The sequence below is a fragment of the Lithobates pipiens genome, unplaced genomic scaffold, assembly GCF_037356315.1.
Source record: "Lithobates pipiens isolate NorthernLeopardFrog02 unplaced genomic scaffold, aLitPip1_a1.2 Scaffold_10, whole genome shotgun sequence".
NCBI classification, from domain to species: Eukaryota; Metazoa; Chordata; class Amphibia; order Anura; family Ranidae; genus Lithobates; species Lithobates pipiens.
The window spans coordinates 35931968-35945761 of NW_027507686.1; the positions used below are offsets into that span (position 1 = coordinate 35931968).

General features: G+C 67.4%; 1 long non-coding RNA gene across 3 annotated transcripts in view; it reads right to left on the reverse strand.

The window, feature by feature from the left end:
- LOC143930183 (uncharacterized) overlaps positions 1-13794 on the reverse strand; it is a 42030-nt gene that overhangs the window by 16304 nt on the left and 11932 nt on the right. The window lies entirely within an intron of this gene.

Here is a 13794-nt window from a genome sequence, read left to right on the forward strand (position 1 = left end):
GGGTTGCGTTGGTGGGAGGTCTCTGGAGGTGGGTTGCGTTGGTGGTGGGAGGTCTCTGGAGGTGGGTTGCGTTGGTGGTGGGGGGTCCTGGAGGTGGGGGGGTCTTGGAGGTGGGTTGCGTTGGTGTGGGGGGGCTCTGGAGGTGGGTTGCGTTGGTGTGGGGGGGGCTCTGGTGGTGGGTTGCGTTGGTGGTGGGAGGTCCCTGGTGGTGGGTTGCGTTGGTGGTGGGAGGTCCCTGGTGGTGGGTTGCGTTGGTGGTGGGAGGTCCCTGGTGGTGGGAGGTCCCTGGAGGTGGGATGCGTTGTGGTGGTGGAGGTCCTGGAGGTGGGATGCGTTGGTGGGAGGTCTCTGGGGTGGGATGCGTTGGTGGGAGGTCTCTGGAGGTGGGATGCGTCGGTGGGAGGTCTCTGGAGGTGGGATGCGTCGGTGGGAGGTCTCTGGAGGTGGGATGCGTCGGTGGGAGGTCTCTGGAGGTGGGTTGCGTCGGTGGGGAGGTCTCTGGAGGTGGGTTGCGTCGGTGGGAGGTCTCTGGAGGTGGGTTGCGTCGGTGGGAGGTCTCTGGAGGTGGGTTGCGTCGGTGGGAGGTCTCTGGAGGTGGTTGCGTCGGTGGGAGGTCTCTGGAGGTGGGTGTTGCGTCGGTGGGAGGTCTCTGGAGGTGGGTTGCGTTGGTGGTGGGGGGGGGGGTCCTGGAGGTGGGTTGCGTTGGTGGGGGGGCTCTGGAGGTGGGTTGCGTTGGTGTGGGGGGGCTCTGGTGGTGGGTTGCGTTGGTGGTGGGGGGGCTCTGGTGGTGGGTTGCGTTGGTGGTGGGGGGGGCTCTGGTGGTGGGTTGCGTTGGTGGTGGGGGGCTCTGGTGGTGGGTTGCGTTGGTGGTGGGGGGGCTCTGGCGGTGGGTTGCGTTGGTGGGAGGTCTCTGGAGGTGGGTTGCGTTGGTGGGAGGTCTCTGGAGGTGGGTTGCGTTGGTGGTGGGAGGTCTCTGGAGGTGGGTTGCGTTGGTGGTGGGGGGGTCCTGGAGGTGGGGGGTCTCTGGAGGGTGGGTTGCGTTGGTGGTGGGGGGGGCTCTGGAGGTGGGTTGCGTTGGTGGTGGGTTGCGTTGGTGGTGGGAGGTCCCTGGTGGTGGGTTGCGTTGGTGGTGGGAGGTCCCTGGTGGTGGGTTGCGTTGGTGGTGGGAGGTCCCTGGTGGTGGGAGGTCCCTGGAGGTGGGATGCGTTGGTGGTGGGAGGTCCCTGGAGGTGGGATGCGTTGGTGGGAGGTCTCTGGGGGTGGGATGCGTTGGTGGGAGGTCTCTGGAGGTGGGATGCGTCGGTGGGAGGTCTCTGGAGGTGGGATGCGTCGGTGGGAGGTCTCTGGAGGTGGGATGCGTCGGTGGGAGGTCCTGGAGGTGGGTGCGTCGGTGGGAGGTCTCTGGAGGTGGGTTGCGTCGGTGGGAGGTCTCTGGAGGTGGGTTGCGTCGGTGGGAGGTCTCTGGAGGTGGGTTGCGTCGGTGGGAGGTCTCTGGAGGTGGGTTGCGTCGGTTGGGAGGTCTCTGGAGGTGGTTGCGTCGGTGGGAGGTCTCTGGAGTGGGTTGCGTCGGTGGGAGGTCTCTGGAGGTGGGTTGCGTCGGTGGGAGGTCTCTGGAGGTGGGTTGCGTCGGTGGGAGGTCTCTGGAGGTGGGTTGCGTTGGTGGTGGGGGGGGCTCTGGAGGTGGGTTGCGTTGGGTGGTGGGGGGGTCTCTGGAGGTGGGTTGCGATGGTGGTGGGGGGCTCTGGTGGTGGGTTGCGTTGGTGGTGGGGGGGCTCTGGCGGTGGGTTGCGTTGGTGGTGGGGGGGGGGGCTCTGGAGGTGGGTTGCGTTGGTGGTGGGGGGGCTCTGGAGGTAGGGGGGCTCTGGAGGTGGGTTGCGTTGGTGGTGGGGGGGTTCTGGAGGTGGGTTGCGTTGGTTGGGGGGGCTCTGGAGGTGGGTTGCGTTGGTGGTGGGGGGGCTCTGGAGGTGGGTTGCGGTGGTGGTGGGGGCTCTGGAGGTGGGTTGCGTTGGTGGTGGGGGGGGCTCTGGAGGTGGGTTGCGTTGGTGGTGGGGGGGGGCTCTGGAGGTGGGTTGCGTTGGTGGTGGGGGGGCTCTGGAGGTGGGTTGCGTTGGTGGTGGGGGCTCTGGAGGTGGGATGCGCTGGTGGGAGGTCTCTGGAGGTGGGTTGCATTGGTGGTGGGGGGTCTCTGGAGGTGGGATGCGCTGGTGGTGGGGGGGGCTCTGGAGGTGGGTTGCGTTGGTGGTGGGGGGGGCTCTGGAGGTGGGTTGCGTTGGTGGTGGGGGGGCTCTGGAGGTGGGATGCGCTGGTGGGAGGTCTCTGGAGGTGGGTTGCGTTGGTGGTGGGGGGGCTCTGGAGGTGGGTTGCGTTGGTGGTGGGGGGGGCTCTGGAGGTGGGTTGCGTTGGTGGTGGGGGGGGCTCTGGAGGTGGGTTGCGTTGGTGGTGGGGGGGCTCTGGAGGTGGGATGCGCTGGTGGGAGGTCTCTGGAGGTGGGTTGCGTTGGTGGTGGGAGGTCTCTGGAGGTGGGTTGCGTTGGTGGTGGGGGGTCTCTGGAGGTGGGATGCGCTGGTGGGAGGTCTCTGGAGGTGGGTTGCATTGGTGGTGGGGGGTCTCTGGAGGTGGGTTGCGTTGGTGGGAGGTCTCTGGAGGTGGGTTTGCGTTGGTGTTGGGGGGGCGCTCTGGAGGTGGGTTGCGTTGGTGGTGGGGGTCCTGGAGGTGGGTTGCGTTGGTGGGGGGGGGGGGCTCTGGAGGTGGGTTGCATTGGTGGTGGGGGGCTCTGGAGGTGGGTTGCGTTGGTGGGAGGTCTCTGGAGGTGGGTTGCGTTGGTGTTGGGGGGGCGCTCTGGAGGTGGGTTGCGTTGGTGGGTGGGGGGGGGGTCCTGGAGGTGGGTTGCGTTGGGTGGGGGGGGGCTCTGGAGGTGGGTTGCGTTGGTGGTGGGGGGGCTCTGGTGGTGGGTTGCGTTGGTGGTGGGGGGGCTCTGGCGGTGGGTTGCGTTGGTGGGAGGTCTCTGGAGGTGGGTTGCATTGGTGGGAGGTCTCTGGAGGTGGGTTGCGTTGGTGGTGGGAGGTCTCTGGAGGTGGGTTGCGTTGGTGGTGGGGGGGTCCTGGAGGTGGGGGGGTCTCTGGGAGGTGGGTTGCGTTGGTGGTGGGGGGCTCTGGAGGTGGGTTGCGTTGGGGGTGGGGGGGCTCTGGTGGTGGTGCGTTGGTGGTGGTGGGAGGTCCCTGGTGGTGGGTTGCGTTGGTGTTGGGAGGTCCCTGGAGGTGGGATGCGTTGGTGGGAGGTCTCTGGAGGTGGGATGCGTTGGTGGGAGGTCTCTGGAGGTGGGATGCGTTGGTGGGGAGGTCTCTGGAGGTGGGATGCGTTGGTGGGAGGTCTCTGGAGGTGGGATGCGTTGGTGGGAGGTCTCTGGAGGTGGGATGCGTTGGTGGGAGGTCTCTGGAGGTGGGATGCGTTGGTGGGAGGTCTCTGGAGGTGGGATGCGTTGGTGGGAGGTCTCTGGAGGTGGGATGCGTTGGTGGGAGGTCTCTGGAGGTGGGATGCGTTGGTGGGAGGTCTCTGGAGGTGGGATGCGTGGTGGGAGGTCTCTGGAGGTGGGATGCGTTGGTGGGAGGTCTCTGGAGGTGGGATGCGTTGGTGTTGGGGGGGCGCTCTGGAGGTGGGTTGCGTTGGTGGTGGGGGGGTCCTGGAGGTGGGGGGGGTCTCTGGAGGTGGGTTGCGTGGTGGTGGGGGGGCTCTGGAGGTGGGTTGCGTTGGTGGTGGGGGGGGTCTCTGGAGGTGGGTTGCGTTGGTGGTGGGGGGGTCTCTGGAGGTGGGTTGCGTTGGTGGTGGGGGGGGGCCTCTGGAGGTGGGTTGCGTTGGTGGGAGGTCTCTGGAGGTGGGATGCGTTGGTGGTGGGGGGGCTCTGGTGGTGGGTTGCGTTGGTGGTGGGGGGGCTCTGGTGGTGGGTTGCGTTGGTGGGAGGTCTCTGGAGGTGGGATGCGATGGTGGGAGGTCTCTGGAGGTGGGAGGTCTCTGGAGGTGGGAGGTCTCTGGAGGTGGGATGCGTTGGTGGGAGGTCTCTGGAGGTGGGTTGCGTTGGTGGGAGGTCTCTGGAGGTGGGATGCGTCGGTGGGAGGTCTCTGGAGGTGGGATGCGTCGGTGGGAGGTCTCTGGAGGTGGGATGCGTCGGTGGGAGGTCTCTGGAGGTGGGATGCGTCGGTGGGAGGTCTCTGGAGGTGGGATGCGTCGGTGGGAGGTCTCTGGAGGTGGGATGCGTCGGTGGGAGGTCTCTGGAGGTGGGATGCGTCGGTGGGAGGTCTCTGGATGGGATGTGTCGGTGGGAGGTGTCGGTGGGAGGTCTCTGGAGGTGGGATGCGTCGGTGGGAGGTCTCTGGAGGTGGGTTGCGTCGGTGGGAGGTCTCTGGAGGTGGGATGCGTCGGTGGGAGGTCTCTGGAGGTGGGATGCGTCGGTGGGAGGTCTCTGGAGGTGGGTTGCGTCGGTGGGAGGTCTCTGGAGGTGGGTTGCGTCGGTGGGAGGTCTCTGGAGGTGGGTTGCGTCGGTGGGAGGTCTCTGGAGGTGGGTTGCGTCGGTGGGAGGTCTCTGGAGGTGGGTTGCGTCGGTGGGAGGTCTCTGGAGGTGGGTTGCGTCGGTGGGAGGTCTCTGGAGGTGGGTTGCGTCGGTGGGAGGTCTCTGGAGGTGGGTTGCGTTGGGTGGTGGGGGGGCTCTGGAGGTGGGTTGCGTTGGTGGTTGGGGGGCTCTGGAGGTGGGATGCGTTGGTGGGAGGTCTCTGGAGGTGGGATGCGTTGGTGGGAGGTCTCTGGAGGTGGGTTGCGTCGGTGGGAGGTCTCTGGAGGTGGGTTGCGTTGGTGGTGGGGGGGCTCTGGAGGTGGGTTGCGTTGGTGGTTGGGGGGCTCTGGAGGTGGGATGCGTTGGTGGGAGGTCTCTGGAGGTGGGATGCGTTGGTGGGAGGTCTCTGGAGGTGGGATGCGTTGGTGGGAGGTCTCTGGAGTGGGATGCGTTGGTGGGAGGTCTCTGGAGGTGGGATGCGTTGGTGGGAGGTCTCTGGAGGTGGGTTGCGTTGGTGGGAGGTCTCTGGAGGTGGGTGCGTTGGTGGGGGGGGCTCTGGAGGTGGGTTGCGTTGGTGGGGGGGGCTCTGGAGGTGGGTTGCGTTGGTGGGGGGGGGGCTCTGGTGGTGGGTTGCGTTGGTGGGGGGGGGGCTCTGGTGGTGGGTTGCGTTGGTGGGAGGTCTCTGGAGGTGGGTTGCGTTGGTGGGAGGTCTCTGGAGGTGGGTTGCGTTGGTGGTGGGAGGTCTCTGGAGGTGGGTTGCGTTGGTGGGAGGTCTCTGGAGGTGGGTTGCGTTGGTGGGGGGGCTCTGGAGGTGGGTTGCGTTGGTGGGGGGGGGGGCTCTGGAGGTGGGTTGCGTTGGTGGTGGGGGGCTCTGGCGGTGGGGGGGCTCTGGCGGTGGGTTGCGTTGGTGGGAGGTCTCTGGAGGTGGGTTGCGTTGGGGTGGGGGGGTCCTGGAGGTGGGGGGGTCTCTGGAGGTGGGTTGCGTTGGTGGTGGGGGGGGCTCTGGAGGTGGGTTGCGTTGGTGGTGGGGGGCTCTGGAGGTGGGTTGCGTTGGTGGGGGGGGGCTCTGGAGGTGGGTTGCGTTGGTGGGGGGGGGGCTCTGGAGGTGGGTTGCGTTGGTGGGGGGGGGGGGGCTCTGGTGGTGGGTTGCGTTGGTGGTTGGGGGGCTCTGGAGGTAGGGGGGTCTCTGGAGGTGGGTTGCGTTGGTGGTGGGGGGGTTTCTGGAGGTGGGTTGCGTTGTTGGGGGGCTCTGGAGGTGGGTTGCGTTGGTGGGAGGTCTCTGGAGGTGGGTTGCGTTGGTGGGAGGTCTCTGGAGGTGGGTTGCGTTGGTGGGAGGTCTCTGGAGGTGGGTTGCGTTGGTGGGAGGTCTCTGGAGGTGGGTTGCGTTGGTGGGAGGTCTCTGGAGGTGGGTTGCGTTGGTGGTGGGGGGGCTCTGGAGGTGGGTTGCGTTGGTGGTGGGGGGGCTCTGGAGGTGGGTTGCGTTGGTGGTGGGGGGGCTCTGGAGGTGGGTTGCGTTGGTGGTGGGGGGCTCTGGAGGTGGGTTGCGTTGGTGGTGGGGGGGCTCTGGAGGTGGGTTGCGTTGGTGGTGGGGGGGCTCTGGAGGTGGGTTGCGTTGGTGGTGGGGGGGCTCTGGAGGTGGGTTGCGTTGGTGGTGGGGGGGCTCTGGAGGTGGGTTGCGTTGGTGGTGGGGGGGCTCTGGAGGTGGGTTGCGTTGGTGGTGGGGGGGCTCTGGAGGTGGGTTGCGTTGGTGGGGGGGGGCTCTGGAGGTGGGTTGCGTTGGTGGGGGGGGGGCTCTGGAGGTGGGTTGCGTTGGTGGTGGGGGGGCTCTGGAGGTGGGTTGCGTTGGTGGTGGGGGGGCTCTGGAGGTGGGATGCGCTGGTGGGAGGTCTCTGGAGGTGGGATGCGCTGGTGGGAGGTCTCTGGAGGTGGGATGCGTTGGTGGGAGGTCTCTGGAGGTGGGATGCGTTGGTGGGAGGTCTCTGGAGGTGGGAGGTCTCTGGAGGTGGGATGCGTCGGTGGGAGGTCTCTGGAGGTGGGATGCGTCGGTGGGAGGTCTCTGGAGGTGGGTTGCGTCGGTGGGAGGTCTCTGGAGGTGGGATGCGTCGGTGGGAGGTCTCTGGAGGTGGGATGCGTCGGTGGGAGGTCTCTGGAGGTGGGATGCGTCGGTGGGAGGTCTCTGGAGGTGGGATGCGTCGGTGGGAGGTCTCTGGAGGTGGGATGCGTCGGTGGGAGGTCTCTGGAGGTGGGATGCGTCGGTGGGAGGTCTCTGGAGGTGGGATGCGTCGGTGGGAGGTCTCTGGAGGTGGGTTGCGTCGGTGGGAGGTCTCTGGAGGTGGGATGCGTCGGTGGGAGGTCTCTGGAGGTGGGTTGCGTCGGTGGGAGGTCTCTGGAGGTGGGTTGCGTCGGTGGGAGGTCTCTGGAGGTGGGTTGCGTCGGTGGGAGGTCTCTGGAGGTGGGTTGCGTCGGTGGGAGGTCTCTGGAGGTGGGTTGCGTCGGTGGGAGGTCTCTGGAGGTGGGTTGCGTCGGGTGGGAGGTCTCTGGAGGTGGGTTGCGTTGGTGGGAGGTCTCTGGAGGTGGGTTGCGTTGGTGGGAGGTCTCTGGAGGTGGGAGGTCTCTGGAGGTGGGTTGCGTCGGTGGGAGGTCTCTGGAGGTGGGTTGCGTCGGTGGGAGGTCTCTGGAGGTGGGTTGCGTCGGTGGGAGGTCTCTGGAGGTGGGTTGCGTCGGTGGGAGGTCTCTGGAGGTGGGTTGCGTCGGTGGGAGGTCTCTGGAGGTGGGTTGCGTCGGTGGGAGGTCTCTGGAGGTGGGTTGCGTCGGTGGGAGGTCTCTGGAGGTGGGTTGCGTCGGTGGGAGGTCTCTGGAGGTGGGTTGCGTCGGTGGGAGGTCTCTGGGAGGTGGGTTGCGTCGGTGGGAGGTCTCTGGAGGTGGGTTGCGTTGGGTGGTGGGGGGGCTCTGGAGGTGGGTTGCGTTGGTGGTGGGGGGGCTCTGGAGGTGGGTTGCGTTTGGTGGTTGGGGGGCTCTGGAGGTGGGATGCGTTGGTGGGAGGTCTCTGGAGGTGGGATGCGTTGGTGGGAGGTCTCTGGAGGTGGGATGCGTTGGTGGGAGGTCTCTGGAGGTGGGATGCGTTGGTGGGAGGTCTCTGGAGGTGGGATGCGTTGGTGGGAGGTCTCTGGAGGTGGGATGCGTTGGTGGGAGGTCTCTGGAGGTGGGATGCGTTGGTGGGAGGTCTCTGGAGGTGGGTTGCGTTGGTGGGAGGTCTCTGGAGGTGGGTTGCGTTGGTGGTGGGGGGCTCTGGAGGTGGGTTGCGTTGGTGGGGGGGGCTCTGGAGGTGGGTTGCGTTGGTGGGGGGGGGGCTCTGGTGGTGGGTTGCGTTGGTGTGGGGGGGCTCTGGTGGTGGGTTGCGTTGGTGGTGGGGGGGCTCTGGCGGTGGGTTGCGTTGGTGGTGGGGGGGCTCTGGCGGTGGGTTGCGTTGGTGGGAGGTCTCTGGAGGTGGGTTGCGTTGGTGTTGGGGGGGCGCTCTGGAGGTGGGTTGCGTTGGTGGTGGGGGGGTCCTGGAGGTGGGGGGGTCTCTGGAGGTGGGTTGCGTTGGTGGTGGGGGGGCTCTGGAGGTGGGTTGCGTTGGTGGTGGGGGGCTCTGGAGGTGGGTTGCGTTGGTGGGGGGGGCTCTGGAGGTGGGTTGCGTTGGTGGGGGGGGGGCTCTGGAGGTGGGTTGCGTTGGTGGGGGGGGGGCTCTGGTGGTGGGTTGCGTTGGTGGTGGGGGGGGCTCTGGAGGTAGGGGGGTCTCTGGAGGTGGGTTGCGTTGGTGGTGGGGGGGTTCTGGAGGTGGGTTGCGTTGGTTGGGGGGCTCTGGAGGTGGGTTGCGTTGGTGGGAGGTCTCTGGAGGTGGGTTGCGTTGGTGGGAGGTCTCTGGAGGTGGGTTGCGTTGGTGGGAGGTCTCTGGAGGTGGGTTGCGTTGGTGGTGGGGGGCTCTGGAGGTGGGTTGCGTTGGTGGTGGGGGGGCTCTGGAGGTGGGTTGCGTTGGTGGTGGGGGGGGGGGCTCTGGAGGTGGGTTGCGTTGGTGGTGGGGGGGCTCTGGAGGTGGGTTGCGTTGGTGGTGGGGGGGCTCTGGAGGTAGGGGGGCTCTGGAGGTGGGTTGCGTTGGTGGTGGGGGGGTTCTGGAGGTGGGTTGCGTTGGTTGGGGGGCTCTGGAGGGTGGGTTGCGTTGGTGGGAGGTCTCTGGAGGTGGGTTGCGTTGGTGGTGGGGGGGCTCTGGAGGTGGGTTGCGTTGGTGGTGGGGGGGCTCTGGAGGTGGGTTGCGTTGGTGGTGGGGGGGCTCTGGAGGTGGGTTGCGTTGGTGGTGGGGGGCTCTGGAGGTGGGTTGCGTTGGTGGTGGGGGGGCTCTGGAGGTGGGTTGCGTTGGTGGTGGGGGGGCTCTGGAGGTGGGTTGCGTTGGTGGTGGGGGGGCTCTGGAGGTGGGTTGCGTTGGTGGTGGGGGGGCTCTGGAGGTGGGTTGCGTTGGTGGTGGGGGGGCTCTGGAGGTGGGTTGCGTTGGTGGTGGGGGGCTCTGGAGTGGGTTGCGTTGGTGGTGGGGGGGCTCTGGAGGTGGGTTGCGTTGGTGGTGGGGGGGCTCTGGAGGTGGGATGCGCTGGTGGGAGGTCTCTGGAGGTGGGATGCGCTGGTGGGAGGTCTCTGGAGGTGGGATGCGTTGGTGGGAGGTCTCTGGAGGTGGGAGGTCTCTGAGGTGGGATGCGTGGTGGGAGGTCTCTGGAGGTGGGATGCGTCGGTGGGAGGTGGGTTGCGTCGGTGGGAGGTCTCTGGAGGTGGGTTGCGTCGGTGGGAGGTCTCTGGAGGTGGGTTGCGTCGGTGGGAGGTCTCTGGAGGTGGGTTGCGTCGGTGGGAGGTCTCTGGAGGTGGGTTGCGTCGGTGGGAGGTCTCTGGAGGTGGGTTGCGTCGGTGGGAGGTCTCTGGAGGTGGGTTGCGTCGGTGGGAGGTCTCTGGAGGTGGGTTGCGTCGGTGGGAGGTCTCTGGAGGTGGGTTGCGTCGGTGGGAGGTCTCTGGAGGTGGCTTATGTCGGTGGGAGGTCTCTGGAGGTGGGTTGCGTTGGTGGTGGGGGGGCTCTGGAGGTGGGTTGCGTTGGGTGGTGGGGGGGCTCTGGAGGTGGGTTGCGTTGGTGGTGGGGGGGTCTCTGGAGGTGGGTTGCGTTTGTGGGAGGTCTCTGGAGGTGGGATGCGTTGGTGGGAGGTCTCTGGAGGTGGGATGCGTTGGTGGGAGGTCTCTGGAGGTGGGATGCGTTGGTGGTGGGGGGGCTCTGGAGGTGGGTTGCGTTGGTGGTGGGGGGGCTCTGGAGGTGGGTTGCGTTGGTGGTGGGGGGGCTCTGGAGGTGGGTTGCGTTGGTGGTGGGGGGGCTCTGGAGGTGGGATGCGTTGGTGGTGGGTTGCGTTGGTGGTGGGGGGGCTCTGGTGGTGGGTTGCGTTGGTGGTGGGGGGGCTCTGGCGGTGGGTTGCGTTGGTGGTGGGGGGGGGGCTCTGGAGGTAGGGGGGGCTCTGGAGGTGGGTTGCGTTGGTGGTGGGGGGGGTTCTGGAGGTGGGTTGCGTTGGTGGGAGGTCTCTGGAGGTGGGTTGCGTTGGTGGTGGGGGGGCTCTGGAGGTGGGTTGCGTTGGTGGGAGGTCTCTGGAGGTGGGTTGCGTTGGTGGTGGGAGGTCTCTGGAGGTGGGTTGCGTTGGTGGTGGGAGGTCTCTGGAGGTGGGTTGCGTTGGTGGTGGGGGGGCTCTGGAGGTGGGATGCGCTGGTGGGGAGGTCTCTGGAGGTGGGTTGCGTTGGTGGTGGGAGGTCTCTGGAGGTGGGTTTGCGTTGGTGTGGGAGGTCTCTGGAGGTGGGTTGCGTTGGTGGTGGGGGGGCTCTGGAGGTGGGATGCGCTGGTGGGAGGTCTCTGGAGGTGGGTTGCGTTGGTGGTGGGGGCGCTCTGGAGGTGGGTTGCGTTGGTGGGAGGTCTCTGGAGGTGGGTTGCGTTGGTGGTGGGGGGGGGGGTCCTGGAGGTGGGTTGCGTTGGTGGGGGGGGCTCTGGAGGTGGGTTGCGTTGGTGGTGGGGGGGGCTCTGGTGGTGGGTTGCGTTGGTGGTGGGGGGGCTCTGGTGGTGGGTTGCGTTGGTGGTGGGGGGCTCTGGTGGTGGGTTGCGTTGGTGGTGGGGGGGCTCTGGTGGTGGGTTGCGTTGGTGGTGGGGGGGCTCTGGTGGTGGGTTGCGTTGGTGGTGGGGGGTCTCTGGAGGTGGGTTGCGTTGGTGGGAGGTCTCTGGAGGTGGGTTGCGTTGGTGGGAGGTCTCTGGAGGTGGGTGCGTTGGTGGTGGGAGGTCTCTGGAGGTGGGTTGCGTTGGTGGTGGGGGGGTCCTGGAGGTGGGGGGGTCTCTGGAGGTGGGTTGCGTTGGTGGTGGGGGGGCTCTGGAGGTGGGTTGCGTTGGTGGTGGGGGGCTCTGGTGGTGGGTTGCGTTGGTGGTGGGAGGTCCCTGGTGGTGGGTTGCGTTGGTGGTGGGAGGTCCCTGGTGGTGGGTTGCGTTGGTGGTGGGAGGTCCCTGGTGGTGGGTTTGCGTTGGTGGTGGGAGGTCCCTGGTGGTGGGAGGTCCCTGGAGGTGGGATGCGTTGGTGGTGGGAGGTCCCTGGAGGTGGGATGCGTTGGTGGGAGGTCTCTGGGGGGTGGGATGCGTTGGTGGGAGGTCTCTGGAGGTGGGATGCGTTGGTGGGAGGTCTCTGGAGGTGGGATGCGTTGGTGGGAGGTCTCTGGAGGTGGGATGCGTTGGTGGGAGGTCTCTGGAGGTGGGATGCGTTGGTGGGAGGTCTCCTGGAGGTGGGATGCGTTGGTGGGAGGTCTCTGGAGGTGGGATGCGTTGGTGGGAGGTCTCTGGAGGTGGGATGCGTTGGTGGGAGGTCTCTGGAGGTGGGATGCGTTGGTGGGAGGTCTCTGGAGGTGGGATGCGTTGGTGGGAGGTCTCTGGGAGGTGGATGCGTTGGTGGGAGGTCTCTGGAGGTGGGATGCGTTGGTGGGAGGTCTCTGGAGGTGGGATGCGTTGGGTGGGTTGCGTTGGTGGGGCTCTGGAGGTGGGTTGCGTTGGTGGTGGGGCTCTGGAGGTGGGTTGCGTTGGTGGTGGGGGGGCTCTGGAGGTGGGTTGCGTTGGTGGTGGGGGGGCTCTGGAGGTAGGGGGGTCTCTGGAGGTGGGTTGCGTTGGTGGTGGGGGGGTTCTGGAGGTGGGTTGCGTTGGCGGTGGGGGGGCTCTGGAGGTAGGGGGGTCTCTGGAGGTGGGTTGCGTTGGTGGTGGGGGGGTTCTGGAGGTGGGTTGCGTTGGTTGGGGGGGGGGGGCGCTCTGGAGGTGGTTGCGTTTGGTTGGGGGGGGGGGGGCGCTCTGGAGGTGGGTTGCGTTGGTTGGGGGGGGGGGCGCTCTGGAGGTGGGTTGCGTTGGTGGCGGGGGGCTCTGGAGGTGGGTTGCGTTGGTGGGAGGTCTCTGGAGGTGGGTTGCGTTGGTGTTGGGGAGGCGCTCTGGAGGTGGGTTGCGTTGGTGGTGGGGGTCCTGGAGGTGGGTTGCGTTGGTGGGGGGGGGGCTCTGGCGGTGGGTTGCGTTGGTGGTGGGGGGGGCTCTGGCGGTGGGTTGCGTTGGTGGGAGGTCTCTGGAGGTGGGATGCGTTGGTGGGAGGTCTCTGGAGGTGGGATGCGTTGGTGGGAGGTCTCTGGAGGTGGGATGCGTTGGTGGGAGGTCTCTGGAGGTGGGAGGTCTCTGGAGGTGGGATGCGTCGGTGGGAGGTCTCTGGAGGTGGGATGCGTCGGTGGGAGGTCTCTGGAGGTGGGATGCGTCGGTGGGAGGTCTCTGGAGGTGGGATGCGTCGGTGGGAGGTCTCTGGAGGTGGGTTGCGTCGGTGGGAGGTCTCTGGAGGTGGTTGCGTCGGTGGGAGGTCTCTGGAGGTGGGTTTGCGTCGGTGGGAGGTCTCTGGAGGTGGGTTGCGTCGGTGGGAGGTCTCTGGAGGTGGGTTGCGTCGGTGGGAGGTCTCTGGAGGTGGGTTGCGTCGGTGGGAGGTCTCTGGAGGTGGGTTGCGTCGGTGGGAGGTCTCTGGAGGTGGGTTGCGTCGGTGGGAGGTCTCTGGAGGTGGGTTGCGTCGGTGGGAGGTCTCTGGAGGTGGGTTGCGTCGGTGGGAGGTCTCTGGAGGTGGGTTATGTCGGTGGAGGTCTCTGGAGGTGGGTTGCGTTGGGTGGTGGGGGGGCTCTGGAGGTGGGTTGCGTTGTGGGGAGGTCTCTGGAGGTGGGATGCGTTGGTGGGAGGTCTCTGGAGGTGGGATGCGTTGGTGGGAGGTCTCTGGAGGTGGGGATGCGTTGGTGGTGGGGGGGCTCTGGTGGTGGGTTGCGTTGGGGTGGGGGGGCTCTGGTGGTGGGTTGCGTTGGTGGTGGGGGGCTCTGGAGGTGGGTTGCGTTGGTGGTGGGTTGCGTTGGTGGGTGGGGGGCTCTGGTGGTGGGTTGCGTTGGTGGTGGGGGGGCTCTGGAGGTGGGTTGCGTTGGTGGTGGGAGGTCTCTGGAGGTGGGATGCGTTGGTGGGAGGTCTCTGGAGGTGGGTTGCGTTGGTGGTGGGGGCGCTCTGGAGGTGGGTTGCGTTGGTGGTGGGGGGGTCCTGGAGGTGGGGGGTCTCTGGAGGTGGGTTGCGTTGGTGGTGGGGGGGCTCTGGAGGTGGGTTGCGTTGGTGGTGGGGGGGGGGTCTCTGGAGGTGGGTTGCGTTGGTGGTGGGGGGGGTCTCTGGAGGTGGGTTGCGTTGGTGGGGGGGGGCTCTGGGGGTGGGTTGCGTTGGTGGGGGGTGCTCTGGAGGTGGGTTGCGTTGGTGGTGGGGGGGCTCTGGAGGTGGGTTGCGTTGGTGGTGGGGGGGCTCTGGAGGTGGGTTGCGTTGTGGTGGGGGGGCTCTGGAGGTGGGTTGCGTTGGTGGTGGGGGGGCTCTGGTGGTGGGTTGCGTGGTGGTGGGGGGGCTCTGGTGGTGGGTTGCGTTGGTGGTGGGGGGGCTCTGGCGGTGGGTTGCGTTGGTGGGAGGTCTCTGGAGGTGGGATGCGTTGGTGGGAGGTCTCTGGAGGTGGGATGCGTTGGTGGGAGGTCTCTGGAGGTGGGAGGTCTCTGGAGGTGGGAGGTCTCTGGAGGTGGGAGGTCTCTGGAGGTGGGAGGTCTCTGGAGGGGGGTGGGAGGTCTCTGGAGGTGGGATGCGTCGGTGGGAGGTCTCTGGAGGTGGGATGCGTCGGTGGGAGGTCTCTGGAGGTGGGATG